The 21,761-nt window shown below is 43.5% G+C and overlaps 2 long non-coding RNA genes across 2 annotated transcripts; one reads left to right on the top strand and one right to left on the bottom strand.

The window, feature by feature from the left end:
- Nucleotides 1-286: 286 nt before the first annotated feature.
- Nucleotides 287-21,455, bottom strand: LOC118159594. Its single transcript, XR_004747171.1, has 3 exons — nucleotides 21,275-21,455; nucleotides 11,748-11,754; nucleotides 287-338 (listed from the first exon to the last, which is right to left on the bottom strand). It is a non-coding gene; the product is annotated as an uncharacterized LOC118159594 (long non-coding RNA).
- On the top strand, nucleotides 9,784-16,397 carry LOC118159593. The gene is made up of 4 exons (XR_004747170.1): nucleotides 9,784-9,986; nucleotides 10,502-10,505; nucleotides 13,997-14,001; nucleotides 16,382-16,397. It is a non-coding gene; the product is annotated as an uncharacterized LOC118159593 (long non-coding RNA).
- Nucleotides 21,456-21,761: the final 306 nt, after the last annotated feature.

Raw genomic sequence — 21,761 nt, 5'->3', positions numbered from 1 at the left:
GAAATGAAAGCCTGTGGGTTGAGATAGAGACAGTTTATTAAGACAGAAAAGAAAGGAAAATAAGAATAATGATAATAGTACTACTAATGTGTACAAACAAGTGATGCACAATGCAATTGCTCACCACCCACTGACCAATGCCCAGCCTATCCCCGAGCAGCTGCCCCCCCCACCCCAGCCACCCCCCCCATATTCATTGTTCAGCATGACACCATATGGTATGGAATACCCCTTTGGCCAGTTTGGGTCAGCTACCCCCAGTCTGTCCCCTCCCAGCTCCTGCTACACCCCCAGCCTGCCCGCTGGCAGGACAGAGCGAGAAGCTGAAAAGTCCTTGGCTTAGTGTAAGCAATGCTCTGCAACAAGTAAAACACCAGTTTGTTATCAACATTATTCTCATCCTAAATCCCAAACACAGCACCATACCAGCTACTATGAGGAAAATTAACTCTGTTCTACATGAAACCAGGACAGCACCCCAACCAAAACACGACGTTAGTGGGGAGAAATGCTGAAGAGCCTTTGCACAGTTTTGGGGTGCACATCAATAGAGGCAGTGTCGAGCTTGTGAGGTTGGTGCAACCCTGCGTCAACATTTTGATAGTCTCAGAAGAGCTCTCTAAAAGTGTGCTCTGAAGGAGAGATTATTGCTGCTACCCAAGGAGGCATAACACAAAGGAAAAGGAAATGAGTATGTTTGCTCTGCTGAATATTACATTATCCTCAAACACTGCCTTGTGCATCTCCTGTAATGAACTAATCTGCTTGGTCTCCCCATCCAGCCCAGAGACCACAAGGTTCAGCCCCATTATGCATGGATCTTACATTAAATCAAAGCATGCATCAAAACAGTTAATATATAGTAGGATTCAGCCTGGATCATCCCTCTGCAAAGCCTGTGAGAGACAGTCTACCACATGTAGGAACCTTTAGTTATAGGGTATGTTAAACTGATATTCCTGCTGTGACTTCAGAGTGATGATGATATTTTGAAGTGAGTTTTAAATGACCTTGCTCAAGAGACAATAGGGGTTTAGCTGCAGAAACATGGAGCTTAGCACGGGGCAACCCATCTTGGTACAATGGCACGGAAGCCCTTGTTCATCTAATTCTCCAAGATTTCCCATTAAAAAAAAAAAAAAAGAAAAAAGAAAAAAAAGAAAGCAGGCATTTCAAAAGAGAAACATCCACTTCCAACTTTCTCTGGATCTGTTATATTCAGGTTTGGGGAAATCACTGAAAAAAAAACTCTTGGGTAAAATATTTCTGCTTAGAATGAAGAGTGACATAATTTTACAGGACTATTTAAAATCATATTATCACCACTGTATTTCAACCCTATTTGTATAAATAAAATTTATAAATTGTTATTTTTTTCACAATACCAGTTTAAATAATTACAATATCTAGACATAATTGGTGAAAATTACGCCCATCTTCACAACTGTGCTGCACTGTTTTGTGCTGGATACATATAGATCTATATATACCAGCTATACATAGAGATGTCTCATTCCTCTCCAAACTTTTTTCCCTTGAAGCATGAGATCTTTTATGTGAATTACAAATCTACATTCTATTTCTGAGCTCTGTGCATCTTGTCTTCCTTGTGGTTTAAAAGTCACTAGTGTTTGTTTTTTTTTCTTCTAATATTTTGATTCATTTTTTCATTTTTTGAATTTTTTTCCTTCTAACATTTCCCCTTGTCCAGCTTTAGAGACAAAACAAGAGGCAAAACAGACATTACAAATAAAATGCTCACAGCTGACTTGTTTAAGGAGTGGTGATTGAAAGGTATAAAAAGGACAGAGTTCATAGTGAGAGTAAAATCCTTATTAGATCAACTGTTGTATTTTGGGGGGAGAAAAGGGTGGAAGAACAACAACAACAAAAAAAAATATACAAAATTGTTGAATGCTCAGTCTGCCAGGTAACCACATGACAAGTTTTTTTTTCTTTTTTTCTTTTTCCCCCAGTGATATCAGTTGGGTAGTAAAAGATTCACTCTACAAATGTTTGAATATCTCAGCATGCAGCAAAGCTTCATCCTTAATACAGTGAGTATCTGTCATTATTCAAAAGTAAACAATTCATATTTATTTCATAAATATATTTAGCTGCATTTTCATGTGCTGATTATACACTTCCAGTTCCACAAATAAAGATGAATTTCAATGAGCTGGTAACACCTATTAATATTTAATTTTTCCCTTCCACGTTCTCAGAAATAACCTTTTTATTTTTTCTGATCACAAAAGTTTCCAAAATGTGACATTTTGAATCATGACCGAGGGGAAACAGGAGGGGGACCAGTCCCACTCTTCAGGCCTGGTGTAAAATGAGGCTACAAAGCCCAACACCTACTGCTGCCTCACATCCAAAACCCCACTCTTTATCAGTGCTTCTAGCAGTAGTACTTTATTGAGAAATATTGGCCACAGCTTCAGTTCAGATCCAGTCCAGCCCTTAGGCACATGTGCATCCCATTGGGACGGAAAGGATTTAGCTACTGACTCAAAGCCAAGTGTGTGCATCAATACCTGCTGCCCCAACTGTCTCCTCAAGCCACAGCCAGGTCAGTCCCTCATAAGTCTTCAAGTCAGCCAACATTAAAACTCTGAACAATGAACTGTGAAGTCTTAACACAAGCCTCCTTTGCAGAAGAAAGAATTAAAACAGCTCACATTCCCAGGTCAAATATATGAGTTTTAGGTCCTAGTAGATCTAAAAACCTCAGAGAATTTCTCAGGCCTGTTAACTCTACCTGTGCTCACACAGATGCTCTAAAAAGCACACCAGGCAGAGAAGTCTAGTGTAGACTGCTGCTTTGTGTGCACAGACTGTCTTATTTTTGTTTGAAGGGAACTGTTCTGTGCTTCTTTTTGCCCGTGGTCTTCTCCTCTGACCCACCATGAACACAAGCTGTCCAAGTCTCCTCAGGTGATCTCATTAACTCTGCCCCAGATGAGGACAGACCAGTGGGTCAAGGAAACTCATGAAAGACTAATGGATTGGGGCTGACCTGCAACTTGATCAGATGAACTTCTCTCATTTGTAAGTATAATAAATATTGTTCTCACTCTGTAAAGGTGAGGCTACCTTCTGCATGCACAAACACACGGACACATTCCATGACCAATCTGTCTTTACATGACGCCAGTTGGTCCTTCCAGCATGACCTCCTAGGCATTACCTCTTAATATGCATCTATGCAGGGTAAAAAATCTCAGAGGCACCATATAGCAACCCAAAATCAGGCCAGAACTGACACAACCACCAACCTTCTAGTTCAAAACTCATTCTTGTCACAGCGAGGAATAAAATTCATGTCTGCCTGCATAAAACCATGGAAATTAAGCCCTAGATACAACAAAGCTACACCTAATCTGAATTTGCAATCCATTTTTTGGATGCAATATTAATAATAATTAAAAACAGTAAGTGACCAATGCCTGGCACTTTAAAGTATGGGAAAATCAAATTCAGCACAACCATGTTGGATGCTCCCATTCTCAAGGTGTGGGTATGCAATGCATTGTGACTGCCCCACTCCTCAGAACTCTCAGAACTGTGCTGCATAACATATCAGTTGTAAATACCCTCATCATTACTAGACAAAATAAGATTAAACTTTACACAGAAAAATAAAATACTATTACCAGCTAAGGGAATGGAGCAGTTTTACAATTTGAGGTCACACACACATAGTACTTGAAGGGAGTATATAAACAGGAGGGGGAATGCCTGTTTATATGTGTTGATAGTGATAGGACAAGGAGGAATGGTTTTAAACTAAGACAGGGGAGATTTAGGTTAGAAATTAGGAGAAAGTTTTTCACTCAGAGGGTGGTGAGGCACTGGAACAGGTTGCCCAGTGAAGGGAATGAATGACATGACACCAGGCTGGTGTGTAGCTGAAGCACTTTATTATCTAACCCATCTACTTATATAGACTTAGCGTATCTACATGCTTTTATCACACGACTTGGCAAAGCTCGCTCATTAGTCGTTATTTATTGTTCACAAGGAGATCGCGCGGCAGCCATATCTCCTTTGCGTGTACTGATGAGCAACAGGGCAGACTGCACCTGTTGTTTTTGTTCTCCTTTTCTCCCAATTGTACCTCCTTTACCTTCAAGCTACGTGACTTTCGCCTCATTCTACATTTTTCCTTTTTTCACTTCATCTCTGTATCCAATATACTCCACATACTTTCTGACTGATCTCCCACAATTCCCCCTCTTTTTATTTCTAACAGCCAAGCTGATTGTATTGAGCGTAAAAACATCCTTTGTAAGCATTGAAACAAGCACGGTACAATAAGCAACAGGGTGAAAGTCACATGCAGAATTACGATTGTAAAGTAGTGTGCCTACTAGAATCTACATCAGTCAACAAGCCACTAAGCACTAGGGATGGTGCTTCGCCACGATGCTACTTCTCACTCGCACAGCACAATCACACAATCACACAAAGAGGCCTCTTGCACTTCTCATTCACACCACAAGAAAATATCACTTAAAATAATTTGTCCGTGGCTTCAGGAGGTCCTTGTCTACTCCCGTGGTGAGCGGCTGAGAGTGGAGACCCCTCCGAGGAAAATGCTCGGGGTGCACCTAGGGGCGTCCATTCCACAGTCGATCCCACAGCCGAGCAGAGCTGCTCCTGGCACAAGGAATTTATAGTTTTTTAAAACTATATTATTTAAAACTATATTATTTAAAACTATTATAGTTTTGTATAATTACACCAAAGAGATGCATTGCGATACGGAGCGAATTTACATACTCCGTGGAGACCCCAGTCCAGTGGTCAAGTAGAGCGAATGAATCAGACCTTAAAAGGGCAAATAAGTAAGATCTGCCAGGAAGCTAAGATACAATGGCTACAGGCCTTGCCGATAGCTTTATTACGAATCAGAATAAAACCCAGAAGTGGAATGTCCGTAAGCCCTTTTGAGATTATGTATGGAAAACCTTATGAATCCCCTGAGCCAAATCCAAGTATGCAGATTGGTGGTAAACAATATGTTTATAATTATGTTTTATCTCTTGGCAAAACCTTAGCTCGACTACGCAGCGTCCTGGTGTGGAACCGACCTTTGTCTCTGGAAAATCCTGTGCATGATGTCCAACCAGGGGATACAGTGTATATTAAGAATTGGAATGAAGAACCTTTAAAGGAATGGTGGGCCGGACCCTATCAGGTCTTACTGACAACCTTTATGGCTATCAAGGTAGAAGGAGTGGATGCCTGGATACATTACACTCGAGTGAAACGGGTACCAAGACTTTGGGAAGCTCAACTGATAGGTCCTACTAAACTGAGGATATGAAGTATATGAATGGCTAGATTTTGGCATAAGGTTTTCACATTATTTTGGGTACCATTGTGTAATAACCAAATAAGTGCTACATTTTTAGAGATACCCCAAAAGCAAGGAAGTATAACAGAATATTTTGGTAACAATGCTACTCTGGTCTGCAAGGTCGCAAATGATGCTCCAGTAAATTTGTCTAAGGCTCGGATTGTGTGGGAAAGTGAAACATGGGATTAGAAATTAGAGAGTGACTGATTAGGAATAAATATATGGACAACACTCATTGTTTAATATGTGCTACATTTGCGTTGTACTGGGCCTATGCTGAGCCTAGGCGTCCTGATGAGCCCCTGGGGCTCCTAGAACCAGATCAATGTAACCTTATTGTTCGGACTGTGAGCAAGGGCTCAAAGATAAAGAGGACTGTTTACAAAGGATAAGATAAACATGAAAGGGCTCAAGATAACAGGAGCCCCTCGGACCCCAAGAACCAGACCAAACCAACCTTATAGCTCAGATTGTGACCAAGGGCTCAGGGAGCATGTGCAAGGAGATGAGGTTAAAAGTTCAACTCTGAGGAAGACGTCTTACTTCATCCCGACGACCACCTGACGACCACCCGACGACCACCCAGACGACCACCAGAGAATACTACGCAAGCGCAGAAGGACTGATAAGATATTTAGCATACGAAGAGGGGCTAGGCGGAGCTAGGAAATGAATATCTATAGGTGTGTTGCGAAACTTAATGCATATGTAATATTTTAGGGGATAAAAGAGAATGCACGCGAGCGAGTTGTTGTGCACGACTTTGGTGGGACTACCCCCCGTGCTGCCCAGCGCTGAATAAACATACCTACTTTACAATCTTATTGTGGAGTCAGTTTTCTGTGAGTCAAAAGGATCCGAGGCCCCCCTGCAAGATCCTGAGGTAATTTATGAGAATGAGAAAGGACAAAGAGAATTATGGGATGAATGGAAAGGAAAAGGAAAGGCAATAGAAAGAGGCTTGGGAAAGGAAGGTAGTGTAGAGTTACACCTCCATGGCTTGACCCTTCAAGACCAAGGAAAATATAGATGTTTGGTGAGGACCAACGACATTGCGGATTACGGATTATGGAATCTGAGCGTGAAAGGAAAAGAGGACTACGGGATCAAACCTGGCCACGAGAATTACCCAATCTTCCTGGGAAGTAACGTGCTCGTTTACTGTATTCTACAGAATAGCAGCAAGGTCAGAATAGGCTGGATAAAACACAATGAACTAATAGAAAGGGATGAAAGACATGGGATGGAGATAATATTGGGAGGACAAATGACCCTGACAATAAAAGAAGTTACTAGAGAGGACCTAGGGGAATACCAATGTTTTTATAATAATAAAACCACTGCAGGGTTCAGTAAAACTAGGATCCTTGAGGTAGGAAGTAAGAGGAAGAGGTCGATTCAATCTTCAACACAGGTGACTCAGTGGCTGCTGAGGTACGAAGAGGAAAATTTAATGATAGGCCTAATCAGAGATTTTGTGAAAATACAGAATGTGAGCCAAGTAACTGCCTGCCTACCATTGCCAAAGGTGGCAGGGGATCCTATTCCATGGGGAATTATAACTTCCCCAGTGCCCCAAATTGAACGAAACAAAACAATACAATGCAAAGAAATAAAGACTACATAAACGGTAAAGTCTGTAGGGTATTACAGGGAGAGGATGATTCTTTACCGCTCGCAATGTGAAAGGAAGAGGAATTACCAATTTACGAACCTAGATACAATTAGTGGAAAGCTTGGATGGTGTGTGTATGATGTACAACGTTCGGTACCACAGGAAAGAATTAGGTGGGAATGTGAAGAAACAAGCAAACCAAAGGAACTAGAGGGATGGGACAGCGCATGGACAATGAGCATTTTACAAAGATTCCAATACGGGGGGGATACCCCTTGGTGTATAAGATGGACTGGTAAAAAGGAAAATACAAATCAGACGAGCCAGACTTATACAGTAACCCGACCAGAGGTTAGTAATCAGGAAATGGTGAAAAGGGTCCCTTGGTGGAACTGTACCCAAATTTTAGACTGTGATACGGATTTGAAATTGATAACTTTACTGCCAGTGAAAGTAGCTTTAGCAACAGGATGGGCATGCAGAGGACTACAGACAAATGGGAACTTGAAAGGCCAAAAGAGAATTGCTGTAGACTGCAAATATTCAACTATACGGAGCATGGGACACTTTGTATGGGCAGCCAATGATGGAACTTGGACAACTCACCTGGGCTTGGATGGCCCAGCAAAAGAAATCACTCTGGGCCTGCCCACTTTATGCCCTATTTGGAAGAAGTCTCCATTTAAAGGAGACTTGAGGGACTCAAGAACGAGAACAAAAAGAGAGACAGATGGAGTGGACCAGGATATAGAAGATGATGAATGGCAGGAACCATCCACTGCAGTTAAGATGGGGTGGGTAGTAGAGTCTCTATTTGCCCCAATAGCGACGTATCAGAATAGAGCAATGCTATATAATTTGATGGCACAGGTGGACAGATTGTCAAAGGTGACCAGGAAAGGATTTAAAGATCTAAATCTGCAATTGCAGGCCACTACTAAAATGACCTTGCAGAACAGAATGGCTTTAGATATGCTTTTAATAAAAGAGCATGGAGTTTGTGGATACCTGAGAGATAGGATAGATCATTGCTGTGTGTGTATCCCTAATGTAACCGCGGATGTAGAATATAATATATTCCAATTGGCCCACGTCAAGCAGAACTTAAGGGAGAAAAAGCATGAAGCTGAACAAAGCTGGTTGGGGGCTATCCTAGAGGGATTAAGGCTTCACTTACAAGGATGGGTTAGATCTCTCCTACAAACGATCATTTTACTGTTAGTTGTGTTTCTTATAATATGGTTAATGTACATGTTCATACGGGGAGAAATACGGGGAGTAGTGCATGGAACCACCAAATAATGGAAATCCTTGCTAGGGAACATCCAAAACATCTCGCCCCACCACCACCAAACGATCGTAATAATGAAGCGTTCGAATTACGGGAAAACCCCTTATCATGGTAAGGCATAATGCTGCTGCTATCGATCTAATGATAGGGAATATGAAAATACTTGCCCCAATAGAGCGAAGTATTTTCAAAGGGGGGAATGTTAGGGTTAAGAAACAATTCTTGGTAATGGGATGGGAGATTCATAGCCAAATATTATCATGTATATAATAAAGGAAAGCATAAATAAATGATAGAAGGATGGAGCAGAGACAAGACGGGCTTTGAGAGATGGAACAGGAACAACTTGAGCCTTGTTAAGAAGATGAGATGGATAAGGTGGGTTAGGACTGAAGCCAAGAACTAATTAAAGTCAAGAACTGAAAAGGAGCATGCGCCAAGAAGAGGTGAAAAGTTTAACCCTGAGGATGACTCCTTACTTCATCTGGATGACTCCCGGGATGACCACCAGAGAGCACCACGCATGTGTGAATGGGAGGAGAGAGAATTAGCATACGAAGCGAGGATGATGTTGTAAATATTAATGAATACTAATGAATATGTAACTTTGGGGATATTAATAGGGATCAGGATGTAACGGGACTTGAGGCCAGATCTGGGCGCCTGCCCCTGGTTTCCAGCGCTGAATAAAGCACCTTCATATAATCACGTTGTGGTTATGTGTTTGCTACGCTAACAGTTTCACCCACTGCAGCTGTCACCCAAATAGCAAGAGAGAAAGCATCTACCGATATGTGAACATATTTCAAGGGACCAAATTCTGGAATATGCATTACGTCGGTCTGCCATAACTGAAAGGACCGTAGACCTCTATGGTTTACCGTTAAAGATGGGGTCAAAACATGTTGTTGACAGTCAGGACATGTTTGGGCGATCAATTTGGCATCAGTGATCGATATAGCGAATTGTTTTGCCAAGACTTTGGCAGCTTGATGGAAAAAAGGCATGGGATAACTGTGCTTGCTCCAGCACCCTAGGCACCAGGGCAGTCTGGGTCATATTAGTTAGCTGGTCAGCGCGTGCGTTACCCCCTGCAAAAATGCCAGGTAACATGGCGTGGCTCTGCATGTGAATAATACAATACAGGTGCACTCACTGCTCTACCAAAAATAACAGCTCCTTAAATTTTAGAAACAAGTTTTCCTTTGGGATGTGACTCAAATGTGCCCTTTCAATGCATTGAGCAACACCTACAGCATATTGCGAGTCCGATCCACTATGCAAAGGTACTAGTTTTTTTCTTTTTTTTTTCTTTTTTTTTTCATTTTTTCTTTTTCTTTTTTTTTTCATTTCTTTTTTTTTTGTTTTGTTTTGTTTTGTTTTCTGGCTGCAATGTCCTCGATCACTGCATTGATTCATCACAAATCATGCAGTAATCTCCATTTCCCGCTCTTCTTGATGACAAACACTGGTGAATTCCATGGGCTGTTTGTCAGAACAATATGTAAACCCACTACATGCCACCCCTCGCCTCTCTGAAAAGCATATTTAAGAATAATTACAATATACTCTTACTTTAGAATTATCACAATCTTCACTTACATCAAAAAGAAAAAGAATTCCCCACTCCAAAATAAACATAACATCATCACTACACCGACAAGGTGGACAATTTACACACACACTACCCCTCGTCCCTTCACCACACTAATGTGAAACATATTCCTTACAATTGCAACTTTCTTGAATTCTTCACAACTTTTACATTCACAAAAACATTCAATCCATGTTTTGCCTGTTGCTTCTCTCAGCTGTCATCCTTATCTCAATTTCCTTGAGCCCCACGTTGGGCGAGTAAAAACCTAAAGAAGTTATCACAGATTTGGGGTAGGAGGTTTAAAGAAACCAATCTTCCAGCAGTATCGGACAATAAATGGCACAGAAACTATAGTAATGCTGATTCGTACTGGAGCAAACAATTTGTGAATAGCATATGCCAACAGAAATGTGCCTGTACCAGCAGCCCTTTTAGATTGCAGCAAGGAATCACGGAAACCAAGTTTGAAGAGAACTGCAGTCATAGGCACACCACTTGACACAGTCAGGTAGAAGATTCCTAGAGATACTAATGAAAATCCAACGTGGAATGAAACCCCTACAGCACCACATTCTTTGAAAACATTTCCAGCTGCTGGGGTTTATTGCGTTTCTTATGTTCACAGCTGAGATCTGTGGCTGCCTTTTCAGGGGATCCACCCACATCCTTGGCCGAGCTGTCGGCGGCGACCCGTAGCGCCAGCAGAGGGGCCGGCGGGCTGAGGGGGGGGGCGGCCCGGGGGTGGTGGGTGGGGGGGATGGTGGGGGGGCAGCAGCCGCGGCGGCGGCGGGCGGCGGCGAGCGGGGGCCCACGGGGCGGCGGGCCCGGGCGCAGCAGCAAGAGGAACATGGCAGCGCTCGGTGCGGGCGGGCGGGCGCTCAAACCGGAGAAACGCAGCAGCCGGCGGCGGGGCGGGCAAATGGGCGCCCGGAGCTGACAGCGGGGCGGGCGGCGCTGATGGCCGCAATGGCATCGAGCGCAGAGTGGCCGCTATCGGTTGGGATATCGTCTCTGCCTCTATTCCCAAGTCTGTCAGGTTTGCTTTCTCTGGCGGTACACAGTCACCGCTTTTTATTTCACCCGCCTGCGTAGCCTGTGCGGCCGCTGTCTGTACCCTTTTTTCCACTTGCCATGATCTGAGTGTCTCAGTTGCTAAGTGCCAGGTCGTCATCACCTCAGCAGCTGTTATATCTCCCCCAGAGACAGTGTCCCATAGAGTTGTCCCAGCATTTTCCCAAGTGTGTAAATCAAACACCACCGAAACCGTTGACGAGGCACCATTTTTTTGTAAAAACTTTAACAGTAGTTTCAGCTTATATGAGTCATATTTTGTCCTTCTTCTTTCTAAGAGTTTGCTTATCAATTTCACTATCGCCTCTTCCCCGGCCGATAGATTTGCCCCCATTTTTATTCCCGCTGCTCACCTGGGGATAGGCGTGGATCTGGATGGGAAGCTGCAGTCCAGCTGTCAGCTTGATTCGTTCAGCGGGGTTCCCTTCGGACGCTATGCCTGCGTTGTCTACCCCTTATCACGTCGGGGTCACCATTTGAAGGGAATGAATGACACGACTCCAGGCTGGTGCGTAGCTGAAGCACTTTTCTCTAACCCATCTACTTATATAGGCTTAGCGTATCTACATGCTTTTATCACACGACTTGGCAAAGCTCGCTCATTAGTCGTTATTTATTGTTCACAAGGCGATCGCGTGGCAGCCATATCTCCTTTGCGTGTACTGATGAGCAACAGGGCAGACTGTACCTGCTGTTTTTGTTCTCCTTTTCTCCCAAATGTACCTCCTTTATCTTCAAGTTATGTGACTTTCGCCTCATTCTGCATTTTTTCTTTTTTCACTTCATCTCTGTATACTCCACATACCTTCTGACTGATCTCCCACAGCCCAGAGAGTCTGTGGATGCCCCACCCCTGGAGGCTTTCAAGGCCAGGCTGGATGCGTCTCTGGGCAGCCTGCTCTAGTGGTTGACAACCCTGTCCAGAGCAGGGGGGTTGAAACTAGATGATCTTTAAGGTCCTTTTCAACCCAGGCCATTCTATGATAGTTCTGTTCTATTGTGAATAAACAGTCTTGAAATAGTTTCACATGAGCTGCCATCCCATGAACATCCAATAATCAGCCCATCACATCCAATCTTAAATAAATTTAGAGTGCTGAATGTGGGAAAGGAATTTGCAGGTGGCTTTGTGCTGTTTCCCACATCCCTGAATTAGAGTGAACGGAGAAGCTAGACCAATGATAAGTTGTTGTCGGCGCGTGCTGTAGTTAGTTGCCTATATATACTCTGTGAGAACATGCAATAAAGGAGGACGATTATACTCGCATCGAGGTTGCATCGTTACTCCGGGACCGTCTCCCTTTCTGACATCTGGTAGCAGAGGATGGTTACTCGCCAGATAGTTTAGCTCGACTGAGTTATCCGAGACTGCGGTAAGCAGCTAGAGGAGGGGACTGGGAAAATAAACGACTGAGAGGAGTGCTCCTTGCAGACACCGGTCAGGGTCGCTCCCTACCTCCCAGAGGAAGCGCAGCTGTGGAAGTGGAGGCTGCAGCGACGTTGCTCGTTGGAATTCTCTCTAAGAGAGGTATCGAGACAATGGGAAAGCAATTGACTAAGTTAATCAAGTTAGGATAAAAATTAAACAGCTGGGAGGAGTGCTGCTTGTGTGCATAGTCAGGGCAGACACAGACCTCGCCTCCCAGGGAAAAGCGCAGCCATGGAGGTGGAAGCTGCGGTGACGTTGCTCGTAGGCATTCTCTCCAAGAGAGGTATCAAGACAACGGGAAAGCAACTGATCAAGTTGATCAAGTTGGGACAACGATAGGGACATTTTAGAGAGACTGCTCTGTTGTTCTCTGTTGTGGAATGGCGAGAATTTGGGAATACCATGTGGGAAAAGACTATAACGGGAGATCCAAAAGATGAAAAGGAGGTGAAAACTGTCTGCGAGTTGTGGCGTACAGTACTAGAGACATTAAAAGCCATGAAGGCAGAGAGGGAAGTAGCCTGTGCCACTGCTCCAATGCTAATCCCGGGGCTGGCCCCTACAAAATCTGGGGACTCTGAAAGAAAACCCGGGACTCTTGCGTGTATCTTTGGGCTCCCTGCGGTTAAAGAAATGACTGGGGTTTCATGCTCGACGGTCTCTGAACTCCTATCGCGCGTTGACGGTGAAGGGCCGGGTAACAGGCCGCTCCCGCATTATGCGGAAGTCCCGCCGGACCCACCATCGAGCGCGGAAAAAGCAGAAGTTGGCGGGGCCAGGTCAAAGCAGAGATCTGAGCCGTTTGCAGAAGTAACACCCCAAGACGCCCAGGGGGGATCTCCTGCACCGCCCACAGGCGAGGGAGGAGAGGCGTGCCGACCTCCGCCCTCGGCTCCGCCGCTGCTGCTGACCCCCGCCACCCACCCCCACCCCCACCCTCAGGCCGGCCTCAAGCCTCCCTCTCCGCTTCGCTCCGCTGCGCCCGCCAAATCGAGCGGCTCTGCCGCTGTTGCGACCCCCCCGCCAGCCCCCACCCCCGGGCCGGCCCCCCCTCAGCCCGCCAGCCCCTGTGCTGGCGCTGCCAACGGCAGCTCGGCCAAGGATTCAAACCTCCTACCCCAGATCCTGACAACTCCCTATGTTTTTTTCTAAAAAAAAAAAAGATAAACAAAAAGAAAAAAGGATAGAAAAAATGATAAAAATTAAAAAATGAAAAAAGAGAAAAGAAAAAAGAGAAAAAAGGAAAAAAGAAAAAAGAAAGAACAGAAAAAAAACAGAAAAGAAAAAAAAGAAGAAAAAGGAGAAAAAGAGAAAAAGAAAAGAGAAAAAAGGAAAAAAGATTAAAAAAGAAAAAAGAAGACAGAAAAAAGAAAAAACAGGAAAGAAAGAAAACAGAGGAAAATAAGAAAAAAGTAAGAAAAAGATAAAAAAGAAAAAAAGAAAAAAAAAGAAAAGAAAAAAGGAAAAAAGGAAAAAAAAGAAAGGAAGAAAAAAGGAAAAGAAAAAGGAAAAGAAAAAGGAAAAGAAAAAGAAAGAAAAATAGGAAAAAAAAAAGAAAAAAAGAAAGAAATAAAAAAGAATAAAATAAAATAAAAAAAAGAGGAGACACCCAGGAAACACCATAGAACAGGTTGGGAAAGGCACTTTACCTAATGAATCACCTAGCATTACCCTTTCCTCACAAAGAGGTACCACCCATAGTAAAACATTACAAAAGTATGAATTCCACCCTGTCACGGGTGCCACAATCAGAGAAGGCCTTACTGATGGTAACAAATTGAAATACAGGTCTTTGGGAGGGACCCCAGCCTCTAATAACTTGGGGTCGAGGGTATGCTTGTGTCTCCACAGGTCACGGGCCAAGATGGGTACCAGCAAGGGGGTAAGGCCATGGTTGGCCTCCTCCTCGCAATCACCGCTGTCATCGGTTATTGCCAGCCCTGGGTCTCCATCCAACCATGCCACAACATCGGGGTCACCCTTGCCAACATGACAGGACAAGAAGCGATGTGCCTGTCCCCGGCTAGTGCTAACGACCCCTTTATGACACGTCTGGTGGGGATCCCAGCAGGTGACAAAGATTGGACTGTCTACTTGCCGCGAGCGCCCCTAGAGCCACAGGAATTAGATATACTCTCTAAGGAATACTCTCTAAGAGAGGTAGCGAGACAGCGGGAAAGAAACTGATCAAATTGATCAAGTTGGGACAATGATGGGGACATTTTAGAGAGACTGCCTTGCTGTTCCCTGTTATGGAATGGCGGGAGTTTGGGAATACCATGTGGGAAAGGACTATAACGGGGGATTCAAAAGATGAAAAGGAGGTGAAAACTGTCTGCGAGTTGTGACGAACGGTATTAGAGACACTAAAGGCTATGGAGGCAGAGAAGGAGGTTGCCTGTGCCGCGGCCCAGATGTCAACACTAGGAGCGCCAGCCCTTGCAGAACTGTTACTGACTTTTAACGCGCATTGCGGGCGAGAACTGTGGGGATGCCCCTCTAAATCATGCGGAAATCCCGCCGGACCCACCATCGGGCGCGGAAAAAGCAGAAGTTGGCGGGGCCAGGTCAAAGCAGAGATCTGAGCCGCTTCCGGAAGTAACACCCCAGGACACCCAGGGGGGATGTCCTGCACCACCCACAGGAGAGGGAGGAGAGGCTTGCCGACCTCCGCCCTCGGCTCCGCCGCTGCTGCTGCCCCCACGCCACCACCCCCCACCCCCGGGTCGGCCCCGAGCTTCCCTCTCTGCTTCGCTCCGCTGCGCCCGCCGAACCGAGCGGCTCTGCCGCTGTTGCTACCCCCCACCTCCGGGCCGTCCCCCCCGTCAGACCGCCAGTCTCCCTGCTGGCGCTGCCGACGGCAGCTCGGCCAAGGCTTCAAACCTCCTACCCCAGATCTGTGATAACTCTTTATGGTTTCTACTAAAAAAAAGGAAAGAAAGAATGAAAGAGGAAAAGAAAAACAAAGAAAAGAAAGAGAAAAAAAAAACAACGAAAGGAAAAAAGAAAAACGTAAATAATGAAAAAAAATAGAAAAAAAATAATAAGGGAAAGAAAAAAGAAAAGAGGAAAAGAAAAAGAAAGAAAAAGAAAAAAGGGGGAAAGAAAAAAATGAGGAAAAAAAAGGAAAAGAAAAAAGAAACAAAAAAAGAAAAAGAGAAAAAATAAAGAAAAAAGAAAAAATATATAAAAAAGGAAAAAAAAGGAAAAAAAGGAAAAAATGAAAAATAAAAAAAATAGAAAAAATGGAAAAAAGCAAAATGACAAAAAAATAGAAAAAAGAAGAATAAAGAAAAAAAAGAGGGGAAAAGAGACAAAAGGAAAAGAAAAAAAAAGAAAAAAAATCGAAAAAAAGGGGAAAGAAAATAAAAGAAAAAAGAAGAAAAAATAAAGAAAAAAATGGGAAAAGAGGAAAAAATAAAAAAGGAAAGAAAAAATAGAAAAAATAGAAAAAAATGAAAAAAATAAAAAATAAAAAAATGAAAAAAAGAAAGAAAAAAGAAAGAAAAAATGAGTAAAAAAAATACAAAAAATAGAAAAAAAAAGGAAAAAAGGAAAAAAAAGAAAAAAACAGAGGGAAAAAGAGACAAAAAGAAAAGAAAAAAAAAGAAAGAATAGAAAACCAGGGGAAACTGGTTACAAGATACCAAGAGGAGGAATGTTTGAGTATGTCAGTGGAGCCAACTTTTTTGGGGAGATCCTGGAATGCTTTGGGTTTGCCCTTGCCTGCTGCACCATCAAAAGCCTTGCATTTGCATTGTGTACACTTTTTATCTTGGGCTCTAGGACAAAGCAACACCACCAGTGGTACCTTGAGAAATTTGAAGACTACCCAAAGGATAGAAAAATTCTGATTCCATTTGTGTATTAACAGATGCTTTGAATACCATCAGGTTCTGGTGGTGACGCTGTTTTTGAAACGGTTACTGTTTGGAACAACTAACACTTCACAAGTGTTAGCCAGTTAACATACTCTGTTCACTAGTGACAAAGCCTTGCGCTGCTATTAGTTACTGCTTTTCTTCTTAATGGAACCCCCAAATCTGATGGACATGGTGAACAGGAATGAAAGTGCTTTTGCAACAACACAGCACCGTTGTGAATACGTAAGGCAAGATGACTGAATTCACATCGTGGAAACTACTGTACAGGATTTCTGATGTTTCATTTTCAGCCTATAGAGTGTTTGGGTATTACCCATCTGATCTAGCCATGTCCTGAGGATTGTGCAGTGAGCCCAGTCACCCTTAGTGTATAATTTGGCTGGTGCATTTTGCCTCTTACTTGCCTGCATACACAAATGGGGTTGATTTGTCTTGCCTTACTAATTTTCTTCCCCTTGCCCCCATTTCTAGGAGAACTGATGCAGACCAAAGACATTGATTTAATATAGTTGCTGTTAGGTGAGAAATGTTCTTCCTGCTCTCTGCACTCTTGCACAGATATGAACACTATATAGGTAAAATGTAATACTGTTTGCACCAATAGCTGTAGTGGTAATTCTCCCAAATAACTGATTTAGTCATCTACCTCTAAAACTTCATAACTATCTCAAATAATATGCAACATTTGTCTTTGTGTTCAGCACTATTTTTAGAGATATATTTTTTATTAAGGGTGCATTAATAGTGATAGACTGTTCTCCAAGGATTTTTACAGAATTTTCTTACTATGCAGTTTTGAAAAAGTCTTTCTTTTCCTGTTGATAACGGTCTAGTCAATCTTTATATTCAAAGTTTGGAATCTTCTTACTTACTGTTTCATTAACGTTAGTTCTCACATCACTATATTTTTTTCCTGAAGGAATCCAGAGGGATTTTAAAGACATGGTAGAATCTCAAGTATACAGACTTCTGAGTTTTGGACACATCGATGTCTTTTGAATAGTTGTGATATTAAAGAGTATTTTTTTAGAATTGCAGAAAAGTCAGGTTTTCTGCAGAAACCCTCAAGAAAAAAAATGAACTGCTGCAGATGTATTTTGGAAATCTATTTGGAAATCAAAACCAAATTGATAATATAACTTTACTAGGTGTTGAGTGTTCTGGTATGGTATTGTGTTAAGCTCTGTCCAGTGTTCAAAATTCTTTTTTTGCTATGACCTACACGGCTGTAGTAATCCATGTAATATGAGGGTGGAACTTTACTTTTCTAATTTTAAATATTTTATTTTAAAAAGTATATTCAGGAAACGGGCAGTGAAAAAGGACTTTGCCACCCAAGATTTTTCTTAACAATGGCGTCTTCCTGCTTTCCTTCTTGTAACAGTTATTCAGTACTTAGTGCACTGAAGTCTTGGCTATCATTAAGGACTTATTCAGTGATACAGAGAAACATAATACACTTTATCATTATTGACTGAAATAGACAAAGCATAGAGGGGAGAGAAGCTGTCACTCATACCATGATGATATCTTATCCTACAGCTAAGCCTTTGGACTGCCAGTTGCTTCGCACAGAGATGACCAGTTACTGCCTCAGTAGACACCCAGGAAACACCATAGAACAGGTTGGGAAAGGCACTTTACATAATGAATCACCTAGCATTACCCTTTCCTCACAAAGAGGTACCACCCATAGTAAAACATTACATAAGTATGAATTCCACGCTGTCATGGGTGCCACAATCAGAGAAGGCCTTAGTGATGGTAACAAATTGAAATACAGGTCTTTGGGAGGGACCCCAGCCTCTAATAACTTGGGGTCGAGGGTATGCTTGTGTCTCCACAGGTCACGGGCCAAGATACATACCAGCAAGGAGGTAAGGCCGTGGTTGGCCTCCTCCTCACAATCGCCGCTGTCATCGGTTATTGCCAGCCCTGGGTCTCCATCCAACCATGCCACAACATCGGGGTCACCCTCGTCAACATGACAGGACAAGAAGCGATGTGCCTGTCCCTGGCTAGTGCTAACGACCCCTTTATGACACGTCTGGTGGGGATCCCAGCAGATAACAAAGATTGGACTGTCTAACTTGCTGCGAGCGCCCCTAGAGCCACAGGAATTAGATATCCTGGGAAGTGTAACAGCCACATCATGTGTAAGGTTCAATTACATGGGCAAAAACCAAACCATGAAACAAATTGTCAATGCCACACTCTCTCCTTATTGCAATGCATCTCTTTGGTGTAATTATACAAAACCGTAATAGCATCATTCCCTGTGCCAGGAGCAGCTCTGCTCGGCTGTGGGATCGACTGTGGAACGGACGCCCCTAGGTGCACCCCAAGCATTTTCCTCGGAGGTGTCTCCACTCTCAGCCGCTCACCACGGGAGTAGAGAAGGACCTCCTGAAGCCGCGGACAAATTATTTTAAGTGATATTTTCTTGTGGTATGAATGAGAAGTGAAAGAGGCCTCTTTGTGTGAGTGTGTGATTGTGCTGCGCGAGTGAGAAGTAGCATCGCGGCGAAGCACCATCCCTAGTGCTTAGTGGCTTGTTGATTGGTGTAGATTCTAGTAGGCACGCTACTTTACAATCATAATTTGTATGTGATTTTCACCCTGTTGCTTATTGTAATGTTTGCAGGGCTTGATAGAATAATATATAGATAGCATTTGGTTGATTGTAAATAAAAAGGGGAATTGTGGGAAAGGAATTTGCAGGTGGCTTTGCGCTGTTTCCCACGTCCTTGTATTAGAGATAATGAGGAAACAAGCTAGAGACAAGTGCATGGAGAAGCTAGACCAGTTAGAAGTTGTTATCGGCACATGCTGTAGTTAGTTGCCTATATATACTCTGTGAGAACCTGCAATAAGGGAGGACAATTATACTCGCATCGAGGTTGCATCGTTACTCCGGTCCGTTTCCCTTTCTGACAGTCTAGTAGCCTAGAAAATAAGAATACTCAAAGAGTAAACGTAACTGTTCAATTCATTTGAAATAAAAAATAAAATAGGTCAAGCTACTTGTATGTTGTGGTGGTTTTACTCGGGTGGGCAGCCAAGCTCCACCAGAAGCGCTCTCTCACTCCCCCTCCTCAAAGAGGAACAGGGTGAAAATATGATGAAAAGTGCTCAAGGATTGAGATAAGGACGAGGAGATCACACAGTAATTATCATGACGGGCAAAACAGACTCAGCATAGGGAGACAGTAAGATTTATTGCTTATTACTAACAAGCTAGAGAAGTGAGAAACAAAGGAAAGAAACCAAAAGCACCTTCCCCCCATCCACCCTCTTCCACCTCCTCCCCCCAGGCAGCACAGGGGAACAGGGGAATGGGGGTTATGGTCAGTCTATAGCACTTTGCCGCCACCGCTCCTTCTCGGTCACCCTCGTCCCCTGTGCTGTGGGGTCCCTCCCACGGGATGCAGTCCTTGCTGAACTGATCTGGCGTGGGCTTCCCACAGGCAGCAGCTCTTCAAGAACTGCTCCAGATATGGGTCAGTACCACGGGGTCCATCCCTCAGGATGGTCCATCCGTCCTGCACTGATTTTCACCAGCTGAGGGTCTAGCCCACCAATCTTTTCCTGCTGAGAGACAGGTGTTGAACAAGATGGAGGAAATCACAGGCTCTCCCAGGCAGGAGCAATAATAAGTTCAGAGAAGTTGTTGTGTCATTTAAAGATCTATTAAGATTGAGTAGTTGACTTCCTCCTTGAGGGAACTTCTCTTTAATTGTGAGTTGCTTTGACTCATCTACTACCTTCTCCAGACCCCTCCTTCCCCACCCAGTGCAAGTATGCTGAGCTCTTCCTTTTCACAAACTGAGAGGATAAAAGAGATGTGAAGCACTATGGTGTGCTCAGTCCCCCCAGTGTGTGTGTGGGGATTTTGGCAGAGTATCTCCAGATGTTATCTCATCCCCTGATGGCATCCACTCTGGAGAGGTCTGTATCTATAAAATACTACCACATACATTTCTTGTCAATGTGTATGCTAAAGATAATGCAGCCTTTCATATGTACATCTTCAATGCACTGAAACTGTTTTAGGAGATTCCATCTGAGCAAGGGTGTGATGGTTTTACTCGAGTGGGCAGCCGAGCTCCACCACAACCGCTCTCTCACTCCTCCCCTCCTCAAAGAGGAAGGGGGAGAAAAGACAACACAAAGAGCTCGAGGTTTGAGATGAGAATGATTTAATTAAGGAAAGGGGAATGGGGAGAAAGAGAAACAAAAGAAACAACAAGGCCGCGCGGAAGCACAGAGAGAAAGAAAAAAAGTTATTCTCTACTTCCCATCAACGAGCGATGTTCGGCCACGTCCCGGGAAGCAGGGCCTCAAAACGCGTACCGGTTGTTCAGGAGAGCCCCTCCCCCATGAGAGCCCCCCTTTTATTGCTCAGTGTGACATCAGGTGTTATGGAATATCCCTTTGGTTGGTTTAGGTCAGCTGCCCTGGTGATGTCCCCTCCCCATCAATTGCCCACCCCCAGCCTGCTGGCTCTTGGGGGCCTGGAAGGAGTTCTGATGTTGTGCCAGCACTATGCAGCAATAGACATAACACTGGAGTGATACCAGTGCTGTTCCAGCTATGAGTGCAGAGCACAGCACTGTGTGGGCTGCTGCAGGGAAAGGTGACTCCATCCCAGACAGACCCAACACAAAGGGGAAATCATTAAACAATTCAGGGATAAACAGTATCACAGTGTATTGTTTCACTGTTAACTTTAACAGCATAGCGTATCAATAAAATAATGTTTGCCCCTCTAGAGTACCCATTAATGCTCAAAGCACTGTATTAGTGACTTGCGGAAAACAGACTCCACAACCTGTAAGGCTGTAAAGTAGGTATGTTTATTCAGCACTGGGCAGCACAGGGGGGTAGTCCCACTAGTCCCACCACAACTGTGTGCACCCACAACAGTAGTTCATCTTGTATTTATACAGAAGGGGTTACACAGGTAAGGGATCGCCTATGCGTATTCATAATCTCTCCCAAAAGGGTGGTCTTTATTACAATGAGTTCCAGGAAATCATTTCCATTGTCTCAGTCCTGTCCTGATTAGTTCACAATACCTATAGAAATCCCTTATCTTCCAGAGCCCTCCTGTCTCAGTCCTGATTAGTTTACAGTACCTATAGAAATCCCTTTAGCATCCATTTCTTACTTCAATCCCCCCTTTTCTATCTACTTTAGGAAATTCTTTTTGTGAGAAACTAAGTTGTGTTTTTGCAGTAGAGAATTACTTTTCTGTATTCCAAGGTAGTTGTGTAGTCATAATAAGGAGAAATGCTAAGTAGATAAGTGGACAGTAGAAGGCCTCACTGTTCCAACATAAGGTCGAAGCTTGAGAAAAACAGGATGAGCAGTGTGAGTACAGTAAAAGAAAGATCACAGGTTCTCAAAACATAAGAAAGGGGAAAAAGAAAAGGGAAAGGAGAAAAAAGGTTGAAAAAAAAAGAAAAATTGTACATATATGGTATAGAGGAGTGTCAAGTAGGTT

Source organism: Oxyura jamaicensis, unplaced genomic scaffold (genome assembly GCF_011077185.1).
Source record: "Oxyura jamaicensis isolate SHBP4307 breed ruddy duck unplaced genomic scaffold, BPBGC_Ojam_1.0 oxyUn_random_OJ71193, whole genome shotgun sequence".
Lineage (NCBI taxonomy): Eukaryota > Metazoa > Chordata > Aves > Anseriformes > Anatidae > Oxyura > Oxyura jamaicensis.
The sequence above is the reverse complement of the archived record's forward strand: the minus strand, read 5'-3'. Positions and strand labels throughout refer to the sequence as shown.